Genomic DNA, 15,131 nt, shown 5'->3' on the forward strand with positions numbered 1-15,131 from the left:
GCAGCAGCGGGCTCGACGTGGGAGGCATAATGGCTCGGGGCCATCAAGATCAGAGGGGCAGCCATCGACCGGAGGGCAGGGCAACCCTGGGATGGTGGTGTCTTCCGTGTGGGAGGAGGTGGTCCAGCGGATAGGTGCGGAGCGGCAGCGGGCGGAAGAGGAGCGGCTCGCCATGGTCAGGGCGGAGTTCTCCATGCGTCGGGCATTGAGGCGGGCTGAGTGCCTCGAGGAAGCTCGCAGGGAGTTTGAGCTGAACATGGGGTTATCCCTGCGAGACCTCCCGCCTCCAAGACATCGACATGGAGTTCGATGATGCCCTGGCCAGCAACATCAACAAGTGAGCCGCAGGACTTGCCCGCTGCCTTTGTATATAGTTATTTAGTTAGTTAGTGTTAGGTTTCCTTTATTTTGTTTTATTATTTTGGACCGCTCGGACAATGGCCACTTTTTTGTATATATTTTTTAGATTAGGTAGTAGTAGGTTTCATTTATGGTGTTGGGCTCATGGACCCTGGAACATTCCTGTATATAGTTTGCTTTTTGTAGATACTTCTTTTTCATTTCTTATTGTGTTCATCATGAGGAAATGGTTTTTCATATTTTTTCATACTACATGATATTGCTTTGGACGACAAATTTTTTTTTATTCCTTTGTTTTTTTGATTATGACTTTTGTTCTCGGACATCGACCATTAATTTGCTTATCCACATAGTTGTATGTTTGATTTGTTTACTTATTTTTAATCTATAATACATTTTTTATTTTTACTTTCACTTGTGTTATTTTCTCATTGGTTTCATACATGTCATGATATGTGTTTTGACATTCACTTGCACCCATTGTGTATGTGTGTGTGTCGGGCATGTGTCCATTTACATTGTTGCCATTGGGGTTGTATCATGTAATTGCATTCACTATGTGGGTGGATGCTATCCTTGCCTGGGTGTTTGTGCTGGGTATGCTGCCCATTACTGCCATGATTGTGTATCGTCAGGACCTGGGGCCAGGGGGACATGTGTGGGTGCCTGGTGGAGGCTGACCCTGGATGGTGGGGGGTGGGGGTGGTGGGAGACATGGATGGGGGCCTGGTGGAGGCTGCCCCTGCACTGCTGGGGGGTGGGGGTGGTGGGAGACATGGGTGGGGCCTGGTGGAGGCTGACCCTGGATGGTGGGGGGTGGGGGTGGTGGGAGACATGAGTGGGGGCCTGGTGGAGGCTGACCCTGGATGGTGGGGGGTGGGGGTGGTGGGAGACATGAGTGGGGGCCTGGTGGAGGCTGACCCTGGATGGTGGGGGGTGGGGGTGGTGGGAGACATGAGTGGGGGCCTGGTGGAGGCTGACCCTGGATGGTGGGGGGTGGGGGTGGTGGGAGACATGAGTGGGGGCCTGGTGGAGGGTGCCCCTGGATGGTGGGGGGTGGGGGTGGTGGGAGACATGGGTGGGGGCCTGGTGGTGGCTGCCCCTGCACTGCTGGGGGGTGGGGGTGGTGGGAGACATGGGTGGGGGCCTGGTGGAGGCTGACCCTGGATGGTGGGGGGTGGGGGTGGTGGGAGACATGAGTGGGGGCCTGGTGGAGGCTGACCCTGCACCGCTGGGGGGTGGGGGTGGTGGGAGACATGGGTGGGGGCCTGGTGGAGGCTGACCATAGATGGTGGGGGGTGGGGGTGATAGGGGACATGAGTGGGGGCCTGGTGGAGGTTGCCCCTGCACTGCTGGGGGGTGGGGGTGGTGGGAGACATGGGTGGGGGCCTGGTGGAGGCTGACCCTGGATGGTGGGGGGTGGGGGTGATAGGGGACATGAGTGGGGGCCTGGTGGAGGTTGCCCCTGCACTGCTGGGGGGTGGGGGTGGTGGGAGACATGGGTGGGGGCCTGGTGGAGGCTGACCCTGGATGGTGGGGGGTGGGGGTGATAGGGGACATGAGTGGGGGCCTGGTGGAGGTTGCCCCTGCACTGCTGGGGGGTGGGGGTGGTGGGAGACATGGGTGGGGGCCTGGTGGAGGCTGACCCTGGATGGTGGGGGGTGGGGGTGGTGGGAGACATGAGTGGGGGCCTGGTGGAGGCTGACCCTGGATGGTGGGGGGTGGGGGTGGTGGGAGACATGAGTGGGGGCCTGGTGGAGGCTGACCCTGGATGGTGGGGGGTGGGGGTGGTGGGAGACATGAGTGGGGGCCTGGTGGAGGCTGACCCTGGATGGTGGGGGGTGGGGGTGGTGGGAGACATGAGTGGGGGCCTGGTGGAGGGTGCCCCTGGATGGTGGGGGGGTGGGGGTGGTGGGAGACATGGGTGGGGGCCTGGTGGAGGCTGCCCCTGCACTGCTTGTGGGTGGGGGTGGTGGGAGACATGGGTGGGGGCCTGGTGGAGGCTGACCCTGGATGGTGGGGGGTGGGGGTGGTGGGAGACATGAGTGGGGGCCTGGTGGAGGCTGACCCTGGATGGTGGGGGGTGGGGGTGATAGGGGACATGAGTGGGGGCCTGGTGGAGGCTGACCCTGCACTGCTGGGGGGTGGGGGTGGTGGGAGACATGGGTGGGGGCCTGGTGGAGGCTGACCCTGGATGGTGGGGGGTGGGGGTGGTGGGAGACATGCGTGGGGGCCTGGTGGAGGCTGCCCCTGCACTGCTGGGGGGTGGGGGTGGTGGGAGACATGGATGGGGGCCTGGTGGAGGCTGACCCTGGATGGTGGGGGGTGGGGGTTGGTGGGAGACATGAGTGGGGGCCTGGTGGAGGCTGACCCTGGATGGTGGGGGGTGGGGGTGGTGGGAGACATGAGTGGGGGCCTGGTGGAGGCTGACCCTGGATGGTGGGGGGTGGGGGTGGTGGGAGACATGAGTGGGGGCCTGGTGGAGGCTGACCCTGGATGGTGGGGGGTGGGGGTGGTGGGAGACATGAGTGGGGGCCTGGTGGAGGGTGCCCCTGGATGGTGGGGGGTGGGGGTGGTGGGAGACATGGGTGGGGGCCTGGTGGAGGCTGCCCCTGCACTGCTGGGGGGTGGGGGTGGTGGGAGACATGGGTGGGGGCCTGGTGGAGGCTGACCCTGGATGGTGGGGGGTGGGGGTGGTGGGAGACATGAGTGGGGGCCTGGTGGAGGCTGACCCTGGATGGTGGGGGGTGGGGGTGATAGGGGACATGAGTGGGGGCCTGGTGGAGGCTGACCCTGCACTGCTGGGGGGTGGGGGTGGTGGGAGACATGGGTGGGGGCCTGGTGGAGGCTGCCCCTACACTGCTGGGGGGTGGGGGTGCAAGGGGACATGAGCAGGTGTGCAGAGTAGTCCCCTGTTTTGTGGGCTGCCTGCAGGGGCCGTGGAGGGTGTACAGGGAACACCTGTGAGGACCCACCCAGCCTAATCGCGTGTGTAACTTCCCACGCACCCCTGTAATACACGTACCAAGCCAAATCGCGTGTGATAATTCCCGCGCACCCCTGAAATACACGCCCCCAGGCTATTCGCGTGTGGAACTTCCCGCGCACCCCTGAAATACACGCGCCCAGGCTATTCGCGTGTGGAAATTCCAGCGCACCCCTGAAATACACGCGCCCAGGCTATTCGCGTGTGGAAATTCCCGCGCACCCCTGAAATACACGCGTCCAGGCTATTCGCGTGTGGAAATTCCCGCGCACCCCTGACATACACGCGCCCAGGCTATTCGCGTGTGGAACTTCCCGCGAACCCCTGAAATACACGCGCCCAGGCTATTCGCGTGTGGAAATTCCCGCGCACCCCTGAAATACACGCGCCCAGGCTATTCGCGTGTGGAAATTCCCGCGCACCCCTGAAATACACGCGCCCAGGCTATTCGCGTGTGGAAGTTCCCGCGCACCCCTGAAATACACGTACCCTGCTGTAATCGCGTGTGGGACTTCCCGCGCACCCCTGAAATACACCTACCCTGATGGAATCGCGTGTGGACCTTCCCGCGCACCCCTGAAATCCACGTACCCGGCCAAATCGCGTGTGAGACTTCCCGCGCACCCCGGTATACACGCACACGTATTTTTTGTCAGCGTGTCCGTGTTTGTGGGTACCCCTTTGCACGTCATTTGTCCTGGAGGGCCACAGTATAGGACATTCATTATGGCAGTATATGGGTGCTATTTGTTGGCGCACCTTTTGGCGCACATTTCTTACAGCCGCAGAGACGCTACCGCCTGCTTTCTTGTGGCGGTGTGTTTGTGCCTGTGCGCTGGTTTGAGCGTGCGCTTTTTTGCCCTATTCTATTCCATGAATACGTGTTGTAGGCGAGCGTGTGGGCGTTCCGCGCACTTGTGCCCTGTGCTTCCCCCGTGACGCCCACGTTTTTGCAAGTTGTTCCCCATTCCGAGTGTTACGCCCGTGTTCCGCCTACTTTTGTTGCGTGCGCCGCGCTATGTGCGAATTTCGCTGTGGCCTGTGCGATTTTCGCTGTGACCTGGCGCACGCTGTTTGTTGGCCTGTGCGCCAACGTGCGCCAACGTGCGCCGCGCACTTTTTTATCGCACATCCGCTGGTTTTCTCGCGCACGGCCTTCCATGAATCGACGTGCGCTGCTTTTCGTGCGATTTTCGCACTTGCACTGCGATTTTCGCTATTCCACTGCGATTCGCATGTTTTTGCCCACTTGTGCCGCGCTAATTATTCCATGAATCGGCCTATATGTGTTTTGAAGATAATTCTGGCTTCAATTGGCAGTGGTTTTCTCTCCTGATATTGGATATATGATCGGATTTCTTTATACCTAGAGCCGCTCTAAGAGCTTTGTTCTGAAGTAATTGAATTTTATTTATGTTAGATTTGGATGTTCCTAGAAATAGGATATTGCAATAGTCCAATTTCGTTAAAATCAGCGCTCTGGCCAATGTAATGTAGTTTGTGGGAGTAAGGAATTGGCGGCTGAGTGCTATAAGTTTAGCTGTGTAAGCTGTAGAAGAAGAGAGGGCTAATATTTGTTTGTGCATAGTGAGGTTGGCATCAATGTATCTTCATTGATGCCAACCTCACTATCTGTACACTATCTTCAAAATCAAAGTCCAGGTCACAATTTCAAGACAATTTCTATTTAACACATAACTATTATCTGTGCCCTTAGTTTGAGGTTTGGCAGGATATCTCTGAAAATTTGAATCCGCTCCAATGATATAAGGGTAGTGTGGTTTGGTTATTAGCCATTCATTAACAATTAATTCAACGTAAGAGATCATGTTTAGAGTTTCTTGTGAACCCAGAGGGTCATATACAATAATGACCACAATATGGGATCCTATGCTTGTAGTGATTATACCTAATTGAGTGGGTATTCTTTACTCCCATGGTGAGGCCTTGCAAAGGGCCACCAGTCACAGAAACCTGTACCTTTCGCTGGATGGTGTTAAATCCATCGAAACTAAACTCGGCAGCAAGCCAAGTTTCCTGAATAATTAATGTCAGAATCAGACAATTGCAACTGACCATACAGATTTTTTGTGAACAAGCTATAACCTCTTGTGTTCCATGATAACAAGGATACATGCCCTTTTGTACTCTTGCTTGGTCAAACCATCTGTCTGATTTAATTTGTTTTATTAACCCTGGTTTTCTTCGATTGGTGCAGTGATCTCCCTCAGGACTACTGTTACTTTAGCAGTAATACTTTCTATTTCTTTGGGGGCAAAATTCTCCTATATGGTTATTGTTTCTTTAGGCTCACCCAAAATGTCATTTACATGTTTAATTTCAAAACCCAAGTTCAAGAATTCCTCATAATTGGACATTATCAATTCAGAAATGACAGGCGATATAAATGGATTACTCACCCAATTTATCTCAAGAGGTGAGTTTAGGACTTCCAGCAGAGCCATATCTTTAGTGGATATAAGGTGTAAGTGCAGTATGCTGTGAAAATATGTAAGACATGTTATTGATTTAAAAATACACTATCAGCTGAAGCAAATTGTTCAATAACCTCAATGTTAGTGCTTTTACTGTAGGATTTTGACTCAGCACATATAGTTTGTAGGTGCTGATTTTTTGAAGCCAAGCCATCTGTCTCAACAACTTGGGTCATTCTGTTCTGATTCATTCACTAAAATTCAATAGTTTTCCTCAACTTTGACGTTTCGACTACTGGGATCTTGTTTTGAGGTTAATTTCAACTCCTTTGGTTTAATCTAGTGTACCCATTGGATTGCCAAGTGGGAACATTTTATTAGAGTTCTCTTATAGTATGTGAACACATTGGTGAGACTTGATCCACATTATTATTAGTCGCTTCTGATGTGCTTTCTGCTATCACAATGTTATTTCCTCTCTTTTCATTTAGACACTTAACAATTTGGCAGGAATTATTTAGTTGAGCTTCAATTCTTCCTCCTTTCCATTGATTTTTCTTGATATTTATTTATTGCATTTGTTGTACGCCCAGACCGTGGGTTATCACGGCGTAGTTACAGGTAGCTTAAGAAAATGATTACAGGCATTATTCAATATAATTACAAAATACATGGTGGTGTTCAGTTACAAACAGTTTGGCATAATATATACAGTCAATTATTCAGAATCAATACAATCAAGGGTAAATGCAGAAATAAGTTCAGGACAGTTACCAAAGGCTACATAGTTCATTAATGGATAAATATGGACCAAAGGGCTGTTATCTAGTCCTAGTTGATTAGTCTAGGTTAAATAGCCATGTTTTTAGTAGTTTCTTAAATACGGGGAAGGAGGTTTCATTTTTCATGTTAATTGGGAGGGTGTTCCAATGAGTGGGTGCTAGGACTGGGAAGCTCTTGCCCTCAGTACGACTACTCTTATAGCGTGGGATAGTCAGGAGTGAATTTGCATTGGATCTCAGTAATCTGTTTAGTACTTTTTTTGTGACGGATTTGTTGAGGTAGCTAGGTGCTTTATTGTTGATGCATTTATGGGTAAGACATAATGCTTTAAATAAGATTCTAGATTTGATTGGCCTCTCTAATGTGAGAGATATGGTCTGATTTTCTTAGTCCTAGGGATGCTCGTAAGGCTTTATTTTGTATGAGTTGGAGTTTGGCTATAATTGCCTTAGATGTCCCTATTATGAGAACATTACAGTAATCTACTTTGGAAAGTATTAATGCTCTGGCTAATGTGTTGCAATTGGCTGGGGTGAGGAACTGGCGGCTGAGGGCTACACGTTTAGCTGTATAAGAGGTGGACGAAGCAAGGGCATTTGTGTGTTTGGTCATGGTTAGGTTGGCATCGAGGTACACACCAAGTGTTTTAACTTGCTTGAGGACAGGTATGGGGGTGCCATCAATTTTGATGGAGTTGTAATCTGTATGGAGGGCATTGATTTTAGTTGGGGAGCCCACAATGACGATCTCAGTTTTCTCATCGTTAAGAAAGAGGCTGTTTAGGGCCATCCAGTTTTGTATGATTGCGTAAATGGTATTTATTAGGATAGGGTCTAGCTCGTAGTTCCCTGATATTGGTATGAGTATTTGGGTGTCATCGGCAAAGTTGGTATAGATGACGCCCATGTCATCCAAAGCTGCAAACAGAAGTTTGGTTTAAGCGTTGTATAGAGTGGGGGAGTGGCATGAACCTTGGGGGATGCCTATTGGAACTGGAATGGGGTCAGCTGCTTCTTTTCCTATGCAGATTCTGGACGTGCGGTCCACAAGAAAGGATTTGACGCAGAGGGTTGCTTCATTAGAGAAACTAAAATCATTGGCTACGGTAGTACAACGTTTATCATCATCGACAAGGTCGAATGCTGCCGATAGGTCTAATAGTAACAGAATGCATAGTTTCTCTGCATCTCTAATGGCATCCATCTGGATTTTGAGATCAAGAAGGGCTGTTTCCGTACTATGGCTAGGGCGAAATCCTGATTGTCTGGCACCTAGAAGCTAGTTTTGTTATAGATGGTGCTGGATTTGGGTATAGGCTATTTTGTCTATAATGTTTAGCAGGAAGAGGACTGTGGTAATGGGACGGTAGTTAGTGGGGACAGTTGGGGGGGTGAGGAAGCAGGGAAGGTTTTTTTAGTAGTGGGGTTACCCAAGCTTCTTTAATACTTGCTGGGACCACGTTGGAGCTGAATGATGCGTTGACAAATTCAGTGATGATGGGGGTGAGGGTAGATGCACAAAGTTTGACTAGGTGGGCTGGGAATGTATCCCCTTTACAGTTAGAGGCTTTTAGTTTGGCTATGGTTTTTAATACTTGTTCCTGGGTGACTGGTGTGAAGTGAATAAGTGAATTGGCACTGGCAGGTGGCACTTTAGAGGTATTCGTATTACCTTTTTTTTTCAGCTAGCAGTTTATTTTTTTTGTTGATCTTGCTTTGAAGTAGGTCAATCTTAGAGGCTAGGGCACTTTGTATGGTGGTGCACCAGGCTTTGCTTGAGTTAATTGGGGTGGAGTTTGGAATAGGGTTCTCCAATTCTCTAAGGATATTGAAGAGTTCTTTGGCATTGGAGTTCGCATTTGAGATGCGTGTATTGTACACATTCGCTTTGTGACTAATAATAGTCAATTTGTACATTTTATTATCTGCTTTGAAGGCTTTTTGCGGTGTCTAGGTTAGGTTTCTTTTATACAGTACTTTGGTACTTAAGTAATTACAGTACTTAAGTACCAAAACAGGGCACCTCATCAACTGGAATGTTGTCCATTGCAACTTCATAGGGTACAGGCTACTTGTCACTAGCCCGTCCTGCTGTTACCTAGCACATGCCACTAAAAAGGAAAAAGGAAGTCCACTTTGCAAAGACGCCCTCAATACGCACGGGAATGAGGCCACCATAACTGAGTGCTTGAGCAATAACTCTTTGGAGTTCAGGCACACCAGGTGGTCAAACTAAAGGGAAAACTCTACCTTAGAAACCCATAGGGTGATTGAAGGGATGAAAAGGAAATGGTGCAATGTGAGGCCAAGGGTCTGCAAGAAACATCTACAGGGAAAGGAAAGCTGCATAGGTACTGGGGGCACAAAGCTAGTAACCCCAAATTATGTTGCAGTTGAGCAGAAGGTCTTGGCGACCTTGATCACCAAAGCCTTGAAGAAGTTAGGGGGATCGACTCCTTACAGCAGGAATCAGTGAAGCACTGGATGTTTGCCAACATTGGGAACGGCTTCCATTTGTGCTGGAGCGTGTCCTCCATGAGTGCCTCCACGTAAATTAACATTCATGTCCTCACATGTCCTTACATATTGATGCTGAGGAAGTGCATGAAGAACCTGGTGGTGGCTACGGTCAAGGAAAGCCTATGCTTGTAGTGAATGATGGAGGAAGAATATGTTGTCTGCCAGCAGTGTGTGGATTTTGCCAATGAGGGCATCCTCACAACTGGTGCAAGTGGGGAAACTGAGGCGGTTGTGATCCCAACATGCTGAGCGATTGAACCTGAGGGGCGCAGCACAATCAAGAAACCCAAGGAACCACGGGAATTCACTTCATTGGCTCAATGTAAAATATGTCTAATAGAAAGCACTGAGAAGCAATAAGACATCCCGTCACTCTTTAGTGGCCAGGTCAGGAAAAGTGGTGGGGTAGCTAAAAATGGCAGACACATATGCAAAGGGTGTGGGTATTGAACCTGTGTCACAATGGCACTAGGTTGGTTGGTAGTTTCCCTTTGATTACATGGTTCTATGATGTAGAAAAAGATTCAAAATCTTGACGTTTGTGATGTTGTAGGAAACCATGATAACTGAAAACGCTCGATGTTGTCGTATATGTTGGTGATTTTTAATTGCACAGTTTAGCCGTAAACAGGCGGATGAGTTAAAAATTAGGATGCACAATTTTGGTGCAGCTGCATATCGGGGACATAAAACAAATGGCGACATAGAGCATAGAGCCATATAGGGAGTTAGATCATGAAATTAATAAATGAGCACAATCGCTCTGATGAACTTGGTGGCCAGAGTGTGCAGAGCAGTGTAACGTTTGTTGTTGGCATCTGAACTGGTGCTCAGCTGGGATGACTGCTAAATGGGAGGAAATGATGTGAAGTGAAAGCAACATAAACTCACAAGAATTTTAAAAAACCAGGTGGCCAGATTTTCATGGCTGTGGTCCAGAGTGTGCACAGCAGTGTGAAGTGCGTGCAGGCATCTGGACTGTTGCTTAGCTGTGGTGAAGGTCCAACCGGCCAGTGTAAACGGCTGCTTAGGGTAACATTACAGAAATTACAAGTGACAATGTCACGTGGAGAGGAACTAATCTCATGATTATCATAAGGGTAACCGGCGGTGATGGCATCCTATGAGAAGTGATTGGATATTGTTAGGTTCAGTGTGTGACATTATAATTGCTGAGGTAACAGTGTCCTGAGCAAAGCCCTAAGGGATATCTAATAAATTAAATGCCTAAGGAGGTCATTGTTTGTAAGAATACATTTATACAAAATGCCCTTCTCAACAAAATATCCACCTTGCAATCCAAAATCAACGCCAAACAAAATACCCTCCACACCCCTACATTTAGCAATACCAGGCCACCTAAAATAACAACCCTTGACTCCCCGGTGCCGTTCAGCTTCACACCACTCACCGTTCCGGAGGTTGAAAAAATCATCTGCAATTTAAAACCCTCAAATTGCCAAGGGGACACCTGTCCAGCCCCGATCATTAAGGAGTCGGCTCATGACCTCGCTCCTTTTATAACCTCTTTCATCAACGCCTCCTTTCAATCGGGAGTGGTCCCCAATAACCTAAAGGATGCTTGGGTTATCCCTCTCCTAAAAAAACCCACCTTAGACCCGGAGGTTCCAACCAATTACAGACCCATCACAACGGTCCCTTTTCTGCTAAATATCTTAGATAGAGCAGCCTATCTTCAGATACAGAACTATCTGGAATCTAACAACCTACTAGGCACGAGACAATCCGGCTTCAGACCGAAGCACGGTACGGAGACAGCCCTCCTCGATCTCAAGACCCAAATTGAGGATCTCAAAGACAAAGGTAAACTAGCCCTGCTACTACTATTAGACTTATCTGCTGCCTTTGATCTGGTTAATCACCAAATCCTCTGTCACCACCTGAAAACTGCAGCTCACTTCTCCGACATGGCCACAAACTGGATTCAATCCTTCCTGGATAACAGACAGATGAGGGTATTCTCGCCCACCTCCGTGGCTGACCCTGCACCAGTCCCGTGCGGAGTCCCCCAAGGATCGTGTGTATCCCCTACCCTTTACAATGTATTCACTAAACCCTTATTTGATGTGCTTGACTATCTGGGTGTCACCTACACAAATTATGCTGATGACACCCAGATACTCATCCCCATCACGGGTGATTACACATTAGACTCAAAAGCCTTGAATGATGTTTACCATGTCATTCAAACTTGGATGGCCCAACATGACCTCTGTCTCAATGATGACAAGACAGAGCTCCTCATCCTAGGTACTCAGCAAAGACTAAACAAGCTGAACCCTATGTTCAGTTCCTTTAACATCGGTGGAAATATAACAAAAGTCTCCAAAGACACAAAAACACTTGGAATCTACCTCGACTCCACCCTCTTCCTTCACAGACAAACCAATGCAGTTGCGGCCGCCGCCGCCTATACCTGCAAGTTGATCACAGCATGTCGCCCTTTCCTCTCCTCGCACAACTGCACTACCCTTGCTAGGACCCTGGTCATGTCTAAACTTGACTATTGCAATGCATTGTACCAGGGCACTAATCAGTGTAACCTAGACAAGCTCCAAATCATACAAAATAATGCCATCAGGGCAGCCCTCAATATCCCCAGATCTGCACACATTTCGGATACCAGGAAGAACCTTCATTGGCTGTCAGTCACCCAAAGGATCTCACTAAAATCGCTTGCCCTTACCTACAAATGCATGAACAATCTGGCCCCCACTTATCTCTCCTCACGATTCACGCTGTACACTCCAGCTCGCTCACTTAGATCTACCCTGAACCAGAGCCTACTGATACCTAGATACAAGCTCCAAACAGCTGGTGGTTCTAGCTTCCCAGTCCTGGCAGCCAAACTGTGGAATACCGTCCCCTTGACTATCAGAAACCTCCCCTCCCTCAACCTTTTCAAACATAGAGCCAAATGTTGGCTCGCCTCCTCCAATGCCTAAGCTTCATTCTAAAACGTGTTGCAAAAACCTATGTAAGGAAGTATTACTTGACATCCCATGTATCGTTGTACCACCTACCTATGTCTATTTCTGTGCCATATTTATTGTTGATATATCATCACTTTATGCAACTTATGTAACCATTGCCTTAAGGAATACGCCCGGTAGCCTCCGGGCCTGGTCTGCGCTATACAAATAAAATAAATACAAAAACAAATACAAATCATGGCCAGTGTTTAATCCATACATTACACATCTGTATTTACAAATCAGTTTTGCTTCTCTATGTCACCTCCCCTAGCATCACATTTCAGTTTCCAGGCCGGCAAATTGAATGTCTTTTTTATTCTCCAGCTATTTTGTATTCTTGCCAGTGTTCCATCAGTGGGTATCTTGCATCCTGGGAGCTGAGAAGGCTTAGATGTTTGCGTATTCTAGTCCCTATTTCTCTGATGGTGCTTCCAATGTATATCAAATTACATATGCAAATGATCACATATACAACATATTTTGATTTGCAATTTATGAATTAGTCTATTGTGTGCTTTTGGTTGCCAATAAAAGTGACTTCTTTGCTGTTTCTGGCATAGGGGCACATGGAACAAGTATCGCATTTGTGGAATCCCACCATTCTCGTTTTGGTCAGCCAATTTAATAGCTAGTCTGATAAAGGTGTGGTTCCATGTGTTAATATCCCCGCAATAATATTGCCATACAAGAATGGTGCCATATTTTTGTGGTGATACTAACCCATTAAACCTGCGGGGGACACCCCCGCCACCCCCATCTTATTTGTAAGGGAGCAGGGGATAACCCCGCAACCCCTGCTCCCATTTACCCAAAAATTATCCCCACTAATAATATTGCCTATGGCCGTTCCTGACAAATATATCTATGCCGATATTATTGGTGGGGATCATATTACTTGATACCAAAGGTGTTAGTTATGATAGACTTAGTATTTTTTCAAAGAGGGTGCCTTCATAAATGAAAAATGTTGGTTTGTCCGATATCCATTTGCTGATATCCTCGCCTATGGTAAATAGATGCCAGTGTTTCCTGATGATTTTCTGAAATGTATAGCAGTCCTGGCTGTATTGTGTCTTATTGTTGCTTCATTTTGTTTGGCTTTCACTTTTGGTGTGAGAAGCGAGTCTCTGCTCAGCCAAGTGGCTAATCTTGTCGCTTTGTCTATGGTCTGATTAGGGTATCCTCTGTTTAAAAACCTAGATTTCAGTTCTGTGCACTCTGATTGGTAAGTGCTATCTTTACTGCAGTTTCTTTGAGCTCTTATGAACTCGCCCTAAGGGATGTTCTGTATAACAGAATGCCTATGACAACTAGTGGAAGAGAGGACTGAATTGACCTCTGTTGGTTTTCTGAAAGTCCTGGTATGTAGTCCTTCAGGGTCTGCTACTATCTTCATATCCAAGAAGTCTATTGTGTCATAACTGTGACACTCTATTAGTTGTATCCCAAGTGGATTGCTGTTCAAATAATCCTTGGAGCTGATGAATTTGTCTGCTGTACTGGACCAGATCATGAGTATATCATCTCTAAATCTGTGCCACTTGTATATATGGCAGGTGAAGTCTACATTGTTGAAGGCATGAGTCTGTTCAAAGAAATTCATGAATATATTAACTACAGCTGGGGTGTATTTTGCCCCTATTGCCACACCTTTCTTTTGGCTATAGAATGTGTCAATGAACAGGAAATAGTTGTTGGTCAGGGCAAACTCCAAGAATTCTTTTGTCTTTTCAAGGTGTGTGTGTAGAAGGTCACTGACATTTTGGCATAGGTGTAATCAAGTGCTTTGATGGCTAGTTTGTGCTTGATTGACGTGTAATGTGCTTGAAGTCTAATGTGACGAGTAGGTATCCCAGTTGTCAGTCCATAATCTCCAATATTTGTAGAATGTGCATGATGTTCCTAAGATATGTCGGAGGTTTGGGAACCTCCTTTTCAATCACTTCATTGATATATTTGGCTATAGGTTCTGTGCCCCAGCTGATTCCGCTTAATATTAGCAGCGTCAGATTCGCTATCTGCATCAGAGCTACCTGGTGATGTGTTGGGTGTGCTTTCTCTTGACAAGGTCTCATAGTAGTCATCATAGTTGGGCTGGAAGGGGAACACCCTATCATCTTTGTAGTCTCTTTCATCTCCAGAAAATTTGGTGGATTTCCTGAGTTTTACCTCATCCTGATGTTTATGTAGGATCTCATACATTAATTTGTAATTTTTCGCTTTCGTGTTTAGTGGGGATTTGTATGTTTCTATTTCATCCATAATTGCATCAATACCTACGATTGCTCCTTTATGTTCACGGTCTGCATACTCAATTAGTAGTTCAAGCATTGTTTTAGATATGGTGACAGGTTGTAAGTAGTCGAGCAACTACACCACATGGGTTCAGAGCTACATGCACTCAGAGCAGCTGTTGGAAAGCTGTGCAACATGCTTAACTGTGACCACTATGAGACAGTTGACAGTCAATAGAAACTACACTGTGACACCATCACAATGGGGAACCCTGATGCAGCATTGGTGCACTTATTGTAGCATTTAAAAATAATATATCATAAAGTGCAACCCAAAGGCAGCAGGGCGCTGTACAACTAAAACGCACACATGTCTGGGAGGGTAGCTCAGGGGGTAACTGTTTGTCCTGAAAACAGAGCAACAAAGCCAGAAACACCACATTAGAGTACTTGAGGAGGCACTCACATTTCTTGATAGTCATTTGTTGGTGAAATAATGTCTTCCAAGTGTTTCAACCATGCATTTTCACATGTGCTGTAGAATTGCTCTAAAAAGCACACTTGAACCCAAAGGCAGATTTAAAGGGGAAGTTCTCTCAGGAATTGTATTGGCCTAATGGATATGGCATGTATTTTTCAGCATATATAGATCAATCTGAAAAAAATGTCCAGTACATCTTTCAGTTTTCACACATTTACACATGCGAAACTCAAGGGTCGGAAACCACCATCTTGTGCTAATCTTATCCGTTTATCCATTGCCTTAAGTTCAAGTGCCCATGCAGCAGTAGATCAGATCACCCACCCCTCAAGCTGAC

The sequence above is a fragment of the Ambystoma mexicanum genome, chromosome 9 (genome assembly GCF_040938575.1).
Source record: "Ambystoma mexicanum isolate Mex_15411 chromosome 9, UKY_AmexF1_1, whole genome shotgun sequence".
In the NCBI taxonomy this organism is placed as follows: domain Eukaryota; kingdom Metazoa; phylum Chordata; class Amphibia; order Caudata; family Ambystomatidae; genus Ambystoma; species Ambystoma mexicanum.